Below are 17,821 nucleotides of genomic sequence, written 5' to 3' on the forward strand. Positions count from 1 at the left end.
AATTCTGGTACCCTCTTCTAGAGGGATGTCTTCCAGTACTTCAGTGGGCTCTGCAACAACCCTTCTTTCCTCTATATTCATCGTCTGTACATGCTCATCCATAGCCAACATGGCTAAGTAGCATTCTCTAGCGGCTAACTGATCTCCTTGTACTTGCCCTATTCCATACTCGGTTGGGAACTTGACAGATAAGTGGTAGGTGGACGTAACCGTCTTCCAATTGTTAAAAGTTGTTCTTCCAATTATGCCATTATAAGAAGATGAACAATCTACGACAATCAAATTTACTTCTTTGGCTATCTACTATGGATATGCTATTACCACTACATGTAGAGTAATAATACCCATTGGTTGTACCTTCATTCCTCCAAATCCTACTAAGGGCGAATTCATTGGATGAAGTTGGTCTTGTCCAACCCTCATCTGTTGTAAGGAAGGATAATATAGGATATCTGCTGAACTTTTGTTATCTATCAATACCCTTCTAGTCGTGTAATCTGCAATGAGCAAAGTTATGACAATCATATCATCATATGGATGATGGATCCTTTCAGCGTCTTCGTCTATGAAAGTAATGGCCTGCTTGTCTACCCCCCTCATCCTTGGTGGTCGTCTAGAGAGTTAGACGTTCTGTACCACCTTCAAGTAGGTCTTCCTTGACTTAGAAGATTGCTTTGCTAAAGTTCCTCCTACAATGACTTATTTCTCCAAGTGGGGGTCGTGATGGCTCTTCTCTCTTTCCTTTCAACTTCTCGTCCTTATGATCTCGTCTAAGAAAATTTCTCAACTTTCCTTACCTGATGAGATTCTCTATTTACTGCTTTAAGTCATAACACTCGTTCGTGATCTCTATGGAAGCGACAATACTTATTCTTATTGCACTTATTGGGATCTCCCTTCATCTTCTCTGGCCACTTTAAGGATGGATCATCCTTGATTTGTATAAGCACTTGATTAAGTGGAACATTTAAGTGCATGTAATGCTGACCTCTTCTTGAAGACGAAATTGCATTCCTGTTTTCTCTATCCTTCTTCTCTCCTGTACGAGCCTTCTTTGGACGAGGGCTTTGTTCAGGATGATGTGGGAGGTCTGCTTCCATTCGTTCTGCTCTCTTCCTCTTCTTGGCAATAATCACATCTTCTGCATTCATGAAACTTTGGGCTGAATGGACGAGTTCAGCCATGGTCTGAGGTTCTTGATCATAAAGCTTGTGAATGAATAGATTTAAACTAACTTCATAGTGGAAGGCCGCTAACAGCAACTTATCATTCATCTCGTCTACTGTCAAGGCTTCCTTGTTGAAGCGAGTGATGAAGGACCATAAGCTCTCATTATCTCCTTGCTCTATAGTCAGTAGGCTGGACGAGGAGCATTTATGCCTTTATCCTCCAATAAAGTTGTTGACGAACAACTTAGTCCATTCCTCGAAAGAACTAATAGTGTTCGGTGGTATCCTTCTAAACCACACTCATGTTGGCCCCTTAAGGGTGGTTGGGAAGGTCCTACACATTATCTCATCTGGAACTCTTTGAAGGTGCATTATGGTCTTAAAGGTTGCAATATGGTCATGCGGGTCACGCGTTCCATCATATGAATCCAATGAAGGCATCTTAAACTTGGAAGGTAGGGGATAACTATTGATGGAATCTATGAAAGGGGAATCGGTTCGATGAACTAAATCATCCACATGACTCGTCCTTCTCATATTCTCCCTCATCTCATCCATAGCCCTCATTTGATCCATTTCCCTTTCTAAGTGTGGCACCTTACGCGATGTTGTCCCCCTTGAGTGGTTCTCGTGCTCAACATTTTCTCATTCTCTAACTTCTTGACTCTGAGCCTACCCTTGCACACACCTTTCATTACATTGTCTTCTTTGGTTGATCTCTCGAGTCAACTCCTGATATTGACAGGTTAACTCTGCCATGGCAGTTGCCATAGATTGTATTTGCTAGATAGAAGGTAGTTGCATAACAGATGCTGAATTGTAAGCGTGGTTGGGGTGGCTGGAAGCGTTCCTACTCTCCTGATGGTCTAGACTAGTGGCCATTGACCTTGTCCGAACCATACAGCATTTTGTCAAAGAAAGATAAATTACAAAATACAAATTTAATCTTTTCACAGACAGCGCCAACTGATGATACACAGAAAATCAGTAGGTTGAATGCTCTAGACTTCATATGGGCTAAAGGTTGCTTGGAAGGCCCAGAAAGAAAAAAAAAAAAAAAAAAAAAAAAAAAAAAAAAAAAAAAAAAAAAAAAAAAAAAAAAAAAAAAAAACACACACACACACACACACAAGATCAAAGGTGATCGGGATGAACCAACCATGAACTCTCCGATGCTTAAGTTAGTTTTTCTCTCTAGAACTCAAGAATTCCAACTTTAGGAGTGGTGGAAACTTACTTTCATTTGATGTGGATGAGTCTTTATATAGTGAGCCTTGGAGTGGTTACTTATTTAGTAACTTCCTCAACGTGTACGGAAGTTATAAGGTTCAGATTTAACTTCCACAACAGCTATAGAAGTTAGAAGGTTCAATCTTATCTTCTATAACTGTCATTAGAAGTTAAGTACTTAGTGGGAAGTTATAGTGATGAACAAGGATTTTGCTCATACTTCAAAATAGTAGAATGTGGTCCGCATTATAAGCTTTTGTACATAAATCCATTCTGAAAATTTTCTAAGTGTTGAGAGGTCATCCAGGTGCTTCCCTGATAGACGACCTTCATATCCATGGACGACCTCCTGACGGTGGATGACCTTCTTATGTTGGGTTAATCTTTTTGGTCCTGGACAAATCTATGGACGAACTGGAGATGGTTCGATTTTTAGTTCACCATCAGTTGCCCCCTTTGTCCAAGGGTCGTCCAGAACACTGTAGTATAACTGTTTGCTTTTGACACGTGTCAACATTTTAATGGTCAATTGTTGTGTCACATGTCATCCTTACTTTGGTTGAATTTTATTGTTCCAGATTGTGCCACGTGTCATAATCTCATTGGTTGACTCTTTTCGAGGAAAATGCCACGTGTCAGTTTCTGGTTGGTCCGCATCACTTTGTTGACCCCCCTCTGGGCCCTATAAATATGTGCATTCTCTCTCTTACCCTTCACTTTTCTGATAATTTCCTTTCTGCCATCTCGTCTAAGAGCCTCGTCTAGTCCTTGTCTATAGTCTCGTTAGGTACTTCCTTCCCTCCATCCTTAGGTTTTCGTCTTCTTTATTCTTTTAATCATGTCTACGTCTAGTGATAGTATTGAGAAAGAGACAGATGAGTATCAGGACGTGTCCCTTGGAAGTGGTGGTAGTAGTTATGAGAGCAGTAGTGAGGGTAGTACAAGTAGTAGTGATAGTAGTTCCCTAGATGAGCATTATTTGTCTGGGGTCCCTAGTTTTTCCTTAAAGGAATTCCAGGAGATGCAACGTAGGATGGCTTCTGGGGCTGAGGCTAGCTCGTCCAGAAGATCACCTAGTCCTCCTCAAGACGAAGAGAAGGAAGAAAATGTTATGAATTGTCAAAGAAGTAATGAATTCTAACAAGGAATATGAATTGATTTTTTCTTTTTTTTTGGAGAGAGTTTCAATAGTAATGGCAATTGGTCAGGTTTGGGGCGAGTTTTTTAATGCCCGAACCCGCCCTCGTTACTCGAACTTGGCCCGTTTAATAAATGAGCTTTTTTTTAAACCCCAAACCTGCCCCATTGGGCCCTATAGGCCCCATCCTAAACTGTTTTTCCAAATTATTAAAAAAAAAAATCAAGTTTTTTTTTCCAACTCTAAGCCCTAACTTGTGGCCGAATTCTGAAATCCAAAACACATCAAACATAAACTAAGCAAAAATCAAACATAAACAAGAATCAAGTATTGCCTAATGAACCCATGCCCAATGAAATTCACATCCAATGACATAGAATTCAAGCATTAGTGCATTACCCAATGAAACTTCACATCCATAAACAACCATTCGATTTAGCAAAAAAAAAAAAAAAAAAAAAAAAACCATTCGGAGCAAACTAATTTAAAAATATTTTTTTTTTTTTTTTTTTTTTTTTTTTTTGTACTCTTCTTGCCTTCACCAACTCATACAAGAAACTTGACTGTGGCACAACCACTTGTGAGAACCCAAATTGGTAGTAAATAACTATGAATCAATACTGAGAGAGTGAGAGAGTGAGAGTGGCTTGAGGCGTGAGGGACTGAGAGAGTTAAGGGTGGGTTGGTGAGAGCTTGAGGGTTGAACCTGTGACAAATTGGTGAGGCGATGAGTCGGTGACAACGCTTGAGGGTCGGCAATGAGAGTGAGTAAGGGTGAGACTTTAGAGTGAGTGCGAGTGGATGGGGGTGGGGCAGCTGCTGAGATCGAAATGGGATGGTGTGTAGGGTGGGGCGGCTGCTGAGTGAGTTTGAGAGTTAGGGTTAGAATAGTTTGAGAGTTAGGTTAGAATAGCTGATAGGCTTTTATATATATATATATATATATATATATAATAGGTCTTTTCGTAATTTTAGGTTAAACAAGTTGGGTTGGGTTCGAGTTTGGGGCGGGTATTATGCAAAACCCGCACTCGACTCGAACCCTTTTTGGGTTTTATTTTAAAAATCCAAACCCGGCCCTACTATTTCACGGGTCGGGTCGAGTACTTGCGGGTTGAGTAAAAATTGTCATTCTTAAGTTTCAACCTATGGTGTCCGCTCCTGATGATAGCTCTTTATCATCAAACCAAGACAACAATTAGGTTTTGGTGTAGGCGGGAATTGAACCCCAAATCTTTTATTCAATCATTAGAAACTTTACCAGTTAAGCTAACTAGAACCCATAGGAATATAAATTGATGGTATAAAAGAAAAGCGAACCCCTTAGTGTTGAAGATAATTATTTTACTTATTAAAAAAAGTAGTTTCTATTCTTTGTCCAAAAAGTATCATCTTCTAATAATAAAATTGATTTGAAGTCCTATATATAGATATTATTACAAAGGGTTTGATAGTTTAGACCAAAGTTCCTTTTCTATGGGGACTAGAAAAATCATAGAATTAAGTGTGAAATCAAGAGAGGAAAAAAAAAAAATCTCATGGAGGTAGCATTAGAATTTTGGGCTTTCCTTCAAAGGGTTTTTTTTTTTTTTTTTTTTTTTTTTTTTTTTTTTTTTTTGAAGTGTTCAAATTAAGATAGGGTTTTCCTTCAAATATTTTTGTAAAGTGTACAAATCAAGTTGAATTCTTGAGGGTTGAATTAATATAGCGAAATGAGAAAAATGAATTTCTTTACTTGTGAGACAAACACAAACGAGGAAAAGGTTTTCTCTAGGGAGAGTTTTCTAGGTGTTGCAACTTGCAACCCCAGAAAGTTGTAGCATCTAGAGTGAGTAAGAATTTCATATGAATTTATATTAATCCTAAAGAGAGGACATTATTGTATTTATTATATATTAAAATTTTAGGCATACACCTGAGACAATATTGTGATTACTTTTATTATTGAAAAAAATTTGAAGTTGATCATGTGGTTTTTGCCTTTAAGGAGATTATGACAAGTTAATAGTAAGTTTGTGGTATACTTTTTTGTTAGAACTTCATTCTCTCTCCTTTATGTGTGTTTGTTAGTTAGTTTTTTTTTTTTTTTTAAGTAAATCTTACATTTATTTTAATTTATGGTTATTTTAATTGTTATATTTTCATTTACTGACATATTAATTGTAAATCTTACATTTATTCACATATTACTGTGTTATTGAATGAGTGCTGATTGTATTTTTATTGATAGATGACAGTAGACGAGGCTTACATTGGCGAAAAGACGATTGATGCTCGTGGGAATACGTCAGAGTTGTCTCCCATGCTATCCTCTTTACTCATTGAAGGCATTGCACAGAACACAAATGGCAGTGTGTACGTGCCCGAGGTGCGCCCTTTTTCTTTTTCAGTTTTTCCCCTGTATGGCTGTTTGGTTTTTTTTTTTTTTTTTTTTTTTCATCACCCATCACTCCTCATTTCTCATTCAATTTTCGCTATTCATTACTTATCATTTAAAATACTCCAATTTCTCAAACCCCATCCGTTTGGCACATATTTTCAGTTTTTCATCACTCAAATTTTTTTTTTTAATATTTTGTGGGACCTATACTTGAGCAATTGGTTAGAGACTGCCGTTAGCCTACCCGCCTCATCCTCATTTCCCACCATTTTCTTTACTACTCATTTCATTTTGCCACCACCACAGTCACAGTTTAACACAAAAACTTCATTCACAGTTTAACCAAAGAAGTACAAACAATAAAAACTCTCAACAATTTAACACCACCTAAAGCAGCTCATCACCCCAAATTCAAAACTCCATTCATACTTATTTACGATACACTACCAAATCAAAAAAAAAAAAAAAAAAAAAAACCCTGTCTAGAAGTAGCAAAACCCCAATAGAATCATTTCCAACGAAGCTGTTCCTGGTGCCGACAACGTTTTCCGATCAGTGAAGTAGCAATCGGCGATCCGCCGCCTCCAAATTCTCGAGATGCAGAGATTTGCCGTTGCTGTGGATGCCGATTTTGACGCTCCGGCTAGATCGAAGAATGAGTACGATAACAGCAATGAGGAGAACAAGTGCGTGGTGGAGAATGGGAAGGCGGAGGAGGCCAAGAAAGTGAAGCCGAAGAAACCAAAGGTTTCGGTCTCCGACGCAGCCGCGAAGATTGACGCTGATGATCTCTCGGCTTTTCTCATCAATATATTGGTGAGTATGAGCTTTTCGGCTTGGGAACGGTGAAGGACAAAGAGAGATGGGTCGGCGTGGGTCAACGTGTGAGTGACTGGTGGGAGAAGAACAAAAAGAACAAAAAAGAAAGAACAGAAAGAACAGCGTGTGAGTGGTCCGTGAGTATGAGCTTTTTGCTCTGAAAAAGAACAAAAAGAAGAACAGATAAAGAAGAAGAGAGAAAGAAAGAAAAGTGGAGAAGGAAAAAAAAAAAAAAAAAAAAAGAGTGACCGGTGGGAGAGAGAAGGGAAAGTTGACTTGACAAGACTAGTGGGCCCATGTATGAGTGTTTAATTATGAAAATGTCATTGGAAATTGAATTTTGAAAACTGAAAACACCTAAAATGTGTTTTCAATTTTCATAACTCATCACTCAAAAATCAAATAATTGAGTGATGGAAATAAAAACTGGAAACAAAAACCAAATAGACTTCTCAGCCATGGGACCCGCATATTTTGAGTTATGGGTGATGGAAACAGAATTATGAGTTATGAAAACAGCAGATCCAAACAGCTCCTAAACTTCATTAATTAATGAGTAAATAGAAATACATCATGACGAAATTGGTGATAAATGGGATACATCAAGAAGTAATTGGTGACCTAAAATGCAAGGGCTATCTTCTAGTCAAGTGATGTGTGAGTACACTATAAGCTCATATTTAAAATTGTAATATAAAATTATTTATATCACTCATGTATAATACTTATTATGTGTTATAATATTTTAGAAATTAATTTCAATAAAATTATGTCATTGAAAATTGAATGAATGTATTTCTTAGGTGAATTTACAGATATTTTAATTATTTTCACTAACTAAAGCCCACTTTAAAAAAAATAATTATTAATTGCATATGTTCTTAAATATGTTTTCTCTTTTTGATTTTATTTTGTTTTCATTGTTGTCAAAGTAACTAAATTTGAGTATAATAACTAATCTATTGTTTACTAAATAAATTTTTTTATTAAAAAAATAACTTTTACATAAATAATTAGTACATCACCTATACATAATTAATAAGTGAAAATAAATTTGATTACCTTAAAATTGTCTTAATGACATAGCACAAATTGAAGTTACTTCAGTCTTTGTACAAATTACACATATTGTGCCTTTTAGCAATGTTACACCACTTGCATTATAAAAAATTTGATAAATCAACTATTAAATTATATTATCCAAAATTTCAAAACAATTAGAAATTAATAGATATCTTATATATAAAATTAATTTTTAAATTTCAAAATTTTAGTATTTTAAAAATATGAATAAAATATGAATTTATAGACGTGGATATGAATAAATTAACAAATAATATATATTAAAAAAAAGAAGTAAAGTGATGCGGCAAATTAGTAGATGTTCATCAAATATAGTTCATAACAGACGTGGTACTACACCAATAAAAGCGAATCAAAATAGAAATTAATAGATATCTTATATATAAAATTAATTTTTAAATTTCAAAATTTTAGTATTTTAAAAATATAAATAAAATATGAATTTACAGACATGGATATGAATAAACTAACAAATAATATATATTCAAAAAAAGAAGTAAAGTGATGCGGAAAGTTATTAGATGTTCATCAAATATAGTTGATAACAGACGTGGTACTACACCAATAAAAGTGATTCAAAATTATCTTTATTACTTTTTCTGTACTACTCTATATATCACGAATCAAAATCTATTAATTTCTAAATTTAAGTTTTTGTTTCATTTTTTATTCTCAAAAAAAAAGTTTTTGTTTCATTTTCCTAAAATAAAATATTAAAAAATAAAAACCCTCTCTTCCCCACCACCCACCAGGGCCACCACCACTAACTTTCTCCACCGCCACTGGCAATAGACCACCACCCCAACCTTATAGGCACTGCCACCAATCCGGGCGTTTCTCAAGCATCACCTTCTCCATCATCATCGTGTCCTTTCATCAGCGAGATGAACAGCAGAGACCCCAAAGCCAAACACCATTACCCGTCTTCCTCTACCCATTTCCCTTAATTTTTAAGCAAAACAAACACCATTACCCCCAGAGACCCCAAAGCCAAAACCGACCCAAATTTGCTACCAATCGATCCCACTTCATGATTCAATATTGTCCGTGGCATTAAGGTTTTGTTGGTTTGAAGCTTGAATGAAAGTCATATTTTAATTTATTGAATGGACCCATATGGCCTTTTTCATGGGCATTCCACAGTGCCTGTGAGATTCGGGTGGTGGTCTCTAGTTAGGGAGGGCGGAGGAAATGAATTTTTTTTTTGGTTTCTAGAGGAAATTGTTGTGGTGGGGATAACAAGGTCTTTTTATTTTTATTTTTATTTTTTTTCTTAAGACACATTTGGTAGACTGTAACAATAATTACATAGAAATAAGAATAGATATTAGTACTACAAGGAATGCAAAATGCTGTAATGTAATACGTATTACTATTAATTTGTTTGGTGACAACACAATAATGGAACACTAAAAATAATAGAATGAAAGTATTTTAAATCAAATTTAAAATATATTTTAAGAAATATCTTGCTTATATAATTATATTTTCTAAAAAATAATATTTTTTAAATTTGAAAGAGAGATTAGTTTTTTTTTTTCATAATTGTTATGTGCATATGGAAAGTTTGTTTATTTAAAAATATATTAATTGTAGAAATTAATACACATGCTAAGGAATAACTATTACATCATTTTTAGAGATGAATAGTTATTCCTCATTTTAAAGAATAGTTATTCATAAGAAATGATTATTTCATATAATAAAAACATAACCAAACTACTGAATAGCTAAATTATATGAATAACTATTATTTTACAGTGCCTATTACAGTCTACCAAACATACCCTTAAAATTTTATTTTGAGAAAGTGAAACAAAAACTTAAATTTAGGAATTAATGGACACATGGTAGATTTTGATTTGTGGTACATAGAGTGGTATAGAGAAAGTGGTACATAAAATTTTGATTCAATAAAAGCAAGCCACTTAGTGTTCGTTTGGCAAAAATTATTTTTACCAACTTATTTTACTATTCAGCTTATTTTTGTTACTATTCATGGGTTTTACTACACTTTTTGGTACTATTCATGGGTCTCATTGTACTATTTTAGCCAACTTTTACCTTTATTTACAATACTTTCAGTAAAAAAATTTCAGTTTCAGCAAAATAAGCAGATCTTAAACAAACCCTTAGTGAGAAAATTAACTTATTTTACATGAGTTTTTCATCATTTTTTTTATTTTTTTATTTTTAATTTTAAGGAAGTTGTGTCTTAGGCCTAGCCGTTGGCCAAACTATTTCACTCCCAGCCTATGAGACACCTTGGAAATTCCATAGACCAATAGTATAGTGGATGAAACTTGAAATCTTCAAGCTTAGAGCTCGTCCTTCAAGTTCATGGAGCTCATCAATTGGGTTTCCCTGAAGGGATGAGTTTGTTAACATATATGTTGAAATATTCACATGTGAGTAAAGGTGTGAATGGGTTGGGTTGAGAGGTTTTTTCAACCCAACCCACCTTTGTGAGTTAAAATAATAAAAAAAAAAAAAAAAAAAAAAAAATCCAATCCAACTCACATGGATCGTGTTGGACCCATGGGTTGAACAGTTTTTTTTTTTTTTTTTATTACTATTATTATTTTTAAATTGAGCATTAGAATAACACCACCACAAATAAAAGCAAATTTATAGCCAAATAATTCTGAGCATAACTCCAAACCAACATAAACTATATGAGGAGAACTTAAGGTTTGCTTTTTATTTAGGGAGAGAGGCAAAAAAAGTAAATAAGAAAATTTTATAATATATTTTTAAATATATATTTTAAAATTTAAATATATATTAAATATAAGCAGGTTAGGTCAGGTTAAACGGATTTGTGAATCTTATTACCCAAACCAACCCAACTCACTATAAAAAAAAATTTCACAACTCAACGCAACCCACCAACCCCTAAAAATTTACCCAACCCGACGAGTTGGGTTAGTTTTGGTAGGTTGGTGGCACACCCCTACATGTGACTGATGCAGTTAGTTAAGTAGTGAAGTCACACGAAGAGACTTGTAGCTCAGTGGCATTGTCTTCTCACCTCTATGAAAAGAATCATATTCAAATCCCCCCCCCCCCCCCCCTCAATTATTGTAACTAAAAAATTATAAATAAATAAAAACTAGTAAAGTTTTACTTTTGAATAAAAATGACAATAGTGAGTGTTTAGTATTTGTGCACAAACTTATTGACTTAAGGTTTTTATTTTTTATTTAAATCAATATTCTTTTTAAGTTAAGTGGTTCCCCTATATGTTATATTAACTCCTCACTTAGAATCTTCTTAAGATATAATCTCCCTAACAAGTGGTATTGAATTGAAGGTTTGACTTTGCAAGTATTCGTTAATGGCTCTCACCAAGTTGAATAAGGAAGGTTCTCATATCAGTTCCATCAATTGTTGCATAAAGGTTCTACTATTAGTGAGTTAAGGTGATTGTGCATGTTGGTGACTCTTATGCACTGAATACTCTTATATTCACTCCACCCATAATTGAGTAAAGAACATTTTATTGGTAATGGTAACGCATAATACTAATTGTAAAAAAAAAAAACTTTCGTTTAAGGGTAAGAATAATCGAAGTGTCACAAGTGAGATTGGTACACATGAAGGTGGGAGATTTGTTGGAATATTCACGTGTGTGGTTTGGTGAGTTAAGAAGTGAAATTACAGATTGGATAATAATGACAAAAGTGAAGGGTTAATTTAGGATAATTAGGCACAAATCCATTGGCTTAAACTTTGAAATCAAGTAATGTCCCCACATTTTATATCAACTCCTTAATTGTCTATCAAAAAAAAAAAAAAAAAAAAACACTCCTTAATTAGAGTTTCCTCAAGATGTTATCTCCATAACATTATATCATATTTTAGTATTAGGTGTTTTGTTTTTATTGGTATGGAATACCGCATCTACTTTAGGAGTGCTTAATAATTAAACAACCTATGTAAGTATGATAATGCTTCCATTGATTTCCTGCAGGGTGGCAGAGATGTAGAAGTTTATGGATCACCAACAGAAAAGGCCATTCTGCATTGGGGATTGAAGGTTCATTTTCTGGATCAACAACAGATAAATTTATCTTTCTAGAGTAATATAAGTCACAGGAATTTTTCTTCACAGCTGGGGATGAATTTTGAGGCCATCAGATCTGAATCTTCAGTGATTCATCTCTTCCCAATCAACTCAGAGAAAAAACGAGGAGGAGTTGCTCTACAACTGGTAATGTGAATGCGTACTCACTTTTAAATATTTTTCAATAGTGGCAGCAACTAGATCGAATGACACTTGATTATGCATCTTCTATTTTCATATCTTACTATGAATTTTGTCAAACCTGCACACCATATGCATCACATGTACTGTAGCCTGCTTGATGGCTAGGGACGAAATTAAAATTTCAGCTTTAGAGGTTGAAATTAAAATTACGACTTCTACAACTGCTCCACCTTAGGAGACTCAAGACTGGTGAATTTGGTTTGGTTCCTTGCCTTAGCGGCCATGACTTTTAGGTCTTCATGGTGAATTTGAAAGTCATTTGTTGACTCTTGTTTTGGGTAGTTTTGTGAAATCAATGAAAATGAGATTATTTTTCAATTTTTTTGGTTAGATCGTGTGGAAAAAAATATTATTTGGAGGAAAGTAATAAATAAGGAGAGAGAGAGAGAGAGAATGCTAGTATTAATTAGGTAATAAGGTAAAAAACAATAGCATTTAATGGTATTTTTTTAACCGTTGGATCTTTTAGAAATCTACGGTGTAAAAAATGTGTAAGTTTATAAGAGTTACACTAGGTGTAACTTGAACCTATCTCTATATATATATTTGGCCATGTTGATAAATCAATATATATATATATATATATTTAAGAAGGCTGTTTAAAAATTGAAACCAAAGAAGATAGTTTTTCTCATCCAATGCGACACGAATAGGGTGATAAATCTCATTTTGAGTCATTTTAGATACTTTAAATGCAAAAACAAACTAAAATTATGGAATTAGCACAAAAATTTAAGTAGGAAACACCTAGCCGGTAAAAGTCAAACGGTCAACATGCCGATGTGGTAGTTGTTGACTGACAAACTCTACTATTGTCATTGATGGAATAACCCTAAGAGCATTCGTTGTAAGCATGCTAAATGGCATATGTAGGAAAATTTTACCATTTTCACACAAAAACCAAGTTTCATCTGAATTTCTAAAAATCAACTATTACAAAAAAATTTGCAATAGTGTTACAGTACTGTAACTCAATTCTAAAACAAAATAATAGTTTTTAATACTCCCTCTCCTCCTTTTTAACCCCGAAATTTCTCTCTCATCTCTCATTATTTCTCTTCTTTTCTTTCTCTTCCTCATCTGCTCTCTGCTCTCTTTAGACCCAAGACCCTGTGCTCTCTCCAATGACCCTCTCTCTCTCTCATCTGGTGGTTGTGGGTTTCTCTATCTCTCTCTCTCTCTCGTGGTGGTGGTGGGTTTGTGACTGACGTGGGCATGGGTTGGCGTGAGTTTTGATGAGATCGGCGTGGGTGTTGACAACGGTGGAGATCGGCATGGCGGAGATCGGTGGGTGGTGAGATCGGTGGATTGAGTTTTGATTTTGCTATGAATTTTGAGTTTTGATTTTGCTATTGATTTTGGCTGGATGGCGAGACTAAGCTTTGATTTTGCTCAGAGAGAGTGACACCGGTGGTGGATTGGCATTTTGCTAGGATTGTGGTGGGTTTGGGGTCACGGTGGTGGATGTCTGGAGGTGGTGTGGTTGAGAGGACGGTTGTTGTGCGGTGAGAGTGACAGAGAAACAAAAATTAGAAAGGAGAGAGATATAATTTGTTTATTATTTGATTGTATAATTTATATTATTTTAATGTGTGATATTGTAAAATAAAAATTGGGATGCTGGGTGTATTGTAAAATGGTATTGTATAATTGATAAAGTAACTTTTTGGGATATATAGTAAAATAGGATAAGATGGTATTTCCTAATGTGAATGCTCTAAGGATTGTTGAAGTGGCAGCCCTTGATTATGGCACGTGTCCTCAGGCATGTGTTGTTATGTAGAGGAGATGCCTGAAGCTTTCGTTAGCATGTGGCGGCAGGAATGAAGACTGATCACCGTGATTCTTCCAGCGGTGAGCAGATTAGTTAGAGAGCTCCAATTGTGTGGTTGGTGAGTTGATCGGAGTCTCGAAGACAATGGCCCAGCGGTGGGAGACTTCCTACAATGGCTAAGCAAACCTGAAACTTTTTTATTTTTCTTTCCCTTATAAGTAATAAACGGTACGAAATCTACAAAAAAAAGCAAAGTTAAGAAGTATAAAACTACATTTATCAAGAAAATCAGACAAAAAATTAAAAATGAAAACAGCCGACGCATTTGTCCACCTAAACAAAGTCTAGCTGTTGTAGAGGTAAATGTGGTAGAAGTAGGAGGGGGGGGGGGGGTGGTTGAGTTGGTGGTAGTGGTGGTGGTGGTGAAGGTTGAGGTTGAGGTTGTGGTGGTGGGGAGATGATACACGGGGTAACTCATGCTCTCTTTGGCCATTAAGTTAAAATTTTATTTTTTTAACCACGCTTTACAGTAATATCAATGCCACCAAAAAGGAAATAATAAAAATAAAAGTAGAAGGATATCTTTTTTCTTAATGCATGTTCTGTCATCAAAACCTTAATAATTGTCAACTAGCAACTAATATTAAAAAATATATTAGGTACATCCACTACCATATCATTTTAAATTTTAAATAATGTAACAATTTGTTCACTGTTTTATCTAAGAAATAAAAACTTTACTATTAAATTGATACTCCATTTCAAGATAAATGGAGAAGATTCCAATACTGTTTACATTGGATTTGAATCTATAATCAAAATCTATATATATAAAAGAATATATTATTGAAAAGTACAAGAGTCTTCATTTATGATGTAAGTGTATGTAATCAACAATAATAATAACAATCAAGCATTAGTCCCAAAATACTCAACAAATAAATCAACATCAATTATATGTGTTTTTTGTTTTTTCATAATTCTATTCTATTGTAAGTCATACCTTTTATTAACTCTGTAATATCCACAATCGAGCATGTAAAAAATGTGTTTTTGGTCCATAACATTTTTTTTTTTTTTTTTGAAAATCCATAATAAAATTTGGTGATTAAGGAAATCATTAAGTGGAATTTTAGAAGTGTTAAGTATAGTAATATCTTGGCATTTATTGTATATATCCTTGATTGAGCTAAAATATTAAGTCTCAATGGGGGATTCTCTACTTTATCCCCTTCAGTCAACTAGCTTTTTTTTTTTTTTTTTTTAAGTCAGTCAACTAATGGCATATACAAATACACACAGAAAATATACAAAATATACTCTTCCAGTTTATTCATCCAATCTCTGTTTATGTCTTTTCTCTTTATTTTTATTGTCATCAAGAGAAATTTTGTTGGTTTTGCAGCTAAGACGAAATATTATTACTGATTCTTTCTCTTTTTCTTTTTTTTTTTTCTTTTTTTTTTTTTTTTTCAGTTCTCGATTTCATTTTAACTGGAAAAGGGTCTGCTGACTAAATGTTATCAATTGACTTTTCATGTTCTTTGCTATGTTTGCAGCCCGACTCTGGAGTTCATATTCACTGGAAAGGGGCTGCCGAAATAGTATTAGCTTTATGCACTCGGTACCTTGATGCCACTGATCAGTTAGTCGCAATGGATGAAGATAAGGTTTGAATGCGCAATTGATTTTTTTAGATATCAGTTTGATTGTCTATGAAGCTTCCATTTTGACACTATTTGGGTTCCGTTATGATACATCTACAGGCTACGGCCATATGTCAATTTTTGAAAAATCAGGATAAGATAGAATAAAGAAACCATAATATATATATATATATATATATATCTTTATGTATATATTAATAATTGGATAATTATAATGTGGGAGGAGATTTGAACCTTGGATGTATTCCTTAGAGACATTAAGAAGTGCCTAATTATAAATTTATGGTTAAACTATTAAACTGTTAGGCATTTTGCATGACACTGGTGAAATTTATCTTGGTTTGCAGGAGAGAATTTTCAAGAAAGCTATTGAAGATATGGCTGCCGGTGGTTTGCGTTGTATTGCAATTGCATATAGAACATATATAATGCAAAATGTTCCATCTAGTGAATCGGAACTAGCTCAGTGGGCCATTCCTGAGGATGACCTTGTGTTGCTGGCTATTGTTGGTATAAAGGTATATGCTTCCATGGAATCCTTTAATGGAAATTTATATATTGTATGAGGCCTATCATCTGTATTTACCAGTTTCTGCAAGATTGCAACAGCGTTTTACTCAGCGTGTCATTGCTGAAATTGGCTTAGTTGCTGTTTCATTGAAAAATTTAGTTACATCCTTGCAAGTTGCAATACCCAGATTATGTAATTTGTATTAATATGCAGGTGTTTGACGAGTCCCACATAGAATGTTTACAAAATCGAATAACTGGAATCTATTTTTGAGTACTAGGAACCCCAATTGTGACCTTGGGGCATCTTCTAAAATTTTTCTAGAAGATTTTACTTAAATTGTGTTACTTACAACATCAACTGTTGAATGTCAATTCCTATATTAGTGCTTTAGCTTATGTAGATAATGCAATGCAGGATCCTTGTCGACCTGGTGTCAAAGATGCTGTGCAACAGTGTCAGAATGCTGGGGTTAAGGTATATTTTGTGCGTTAAAATTTTTAGATTCTTGTGATCTTGAAGACTTGGATCTTTCATTTATCATGTTTATTGAACTATAATTGCCAATCACAAGAGTTCTTGTGAGATAAAGATTTGTTTGCAAATGCATGTTGAATGTGTACCAATGTCATTTCGACTTTGGCTGCTCATTATTCAATTGACTGATGTTTCTATATTGTGACTACCTTGCAGAAGAATCAAACATGTCACATTTCATTTTGTGAAGTTATGATTTACAACTATGTTTTATATTGGCTTTAATTTCGTGTCAAATTTGATTGTAATTCTGTTCAATCATTTTCCTGTATTTTTGTGGGATTTAATATAAGGGTTGTGTGTGAGAGTTTGTTGAAGATTCCATGAAGATGAGGATTTCGCAACTACCTTGCGACTGGCTCGCGAGTGCCAACCTACGAAACAGGCCATGTGAGAAGCACATACTAGAATTTGAAGAGTTTTTAACAGGCTAGATTTCGCGAGTCATTTGCGACTCAGGCCAAGTCGTGAGTGACTCGCGAAACTCTCTACCTGATTATTTTGAATGTGCCTTTTCTCATACCTTTATCAATACTATATAAACCCCCATTACCCACAAAATGTAAGCAGAACAAGGAGTCTTTACAAGAAACTTTTGAGAGAGAAAACCCTAACCAAAAACTTGAAAGTTAGAGATTGTTTACCCACAATCCTCTACATCATTTCTTTAAAAGTTTCCATTACTCCTACCTCTCCATCTAAACATCCTTGAGAGGTTCTTAACCCAAATACTTACTTCACCCATTCTAAATATTGAGAGAAGTTTTGGTGTTTATGGGAAGTATTGGAAGAAGTAATTGAGTGGCGGATGCAATTTGGTGGAATTGTGGGATCTAGATAACTAGTGAAGACAAGACTCTGAAAAGTCTGTTTGTAGCTGGAGTTTAGAGGGCTCAAATACAGATTAGGTTAATAGGGTCTTTTTGATATTTGTATACTCCAACTTATTCACTAGTAGATTAATTTCGGTTAGGAGGATCGTAGAAAGGTTTTTAGCTAAATACTTCGGTTTCTTCTTCAATAACATGTCTCGGTGTCATCTTGTGTTTACATCTCTCTTCTCTACTCTTTAAGATTTACATTAATTGCTTATTGTACTTGCTTATGCATGAGAGTAGTGTTCTAATTTATTGCGCATTTTTTACTCTTGTTTTACACTTAGTTAAGTTAGAGTAAAAACAACTAAGCTGTAATTTAAAATTGAGAGTCTAAACAAGTATTAGTGTTTCTACACTAATTGAGC

At 34.5% G+C, this 17,821-nt stretch overlaps 1 pseudogene; it reads left to right on the forward strand.

The window, feature by feature from the left end:
• LOC115982064 overlaps positions 1 to 17,821 on the forward strand; it is a 107,694-nt pseudogene that overhangs the window by 75,766 nt on the left and 14,107 nt on the right.

The sequence above is a fragment of the Quercus lobata genome, chromosome 3, assembly GCF_001633185.2.
Source record: "Quercus lobata isolate SW786 chromosome 3, ValleyOak3.0 Primary Assembly, whole genome shotgun sequence".
NCBI classification, from domain to species: domain Eukaryota; kingdom Viridiplantae; phylum Streptophyta; class Magnoliopsida; order Fagales; family Fagaceae; genus Quercus; species Quercus lobata.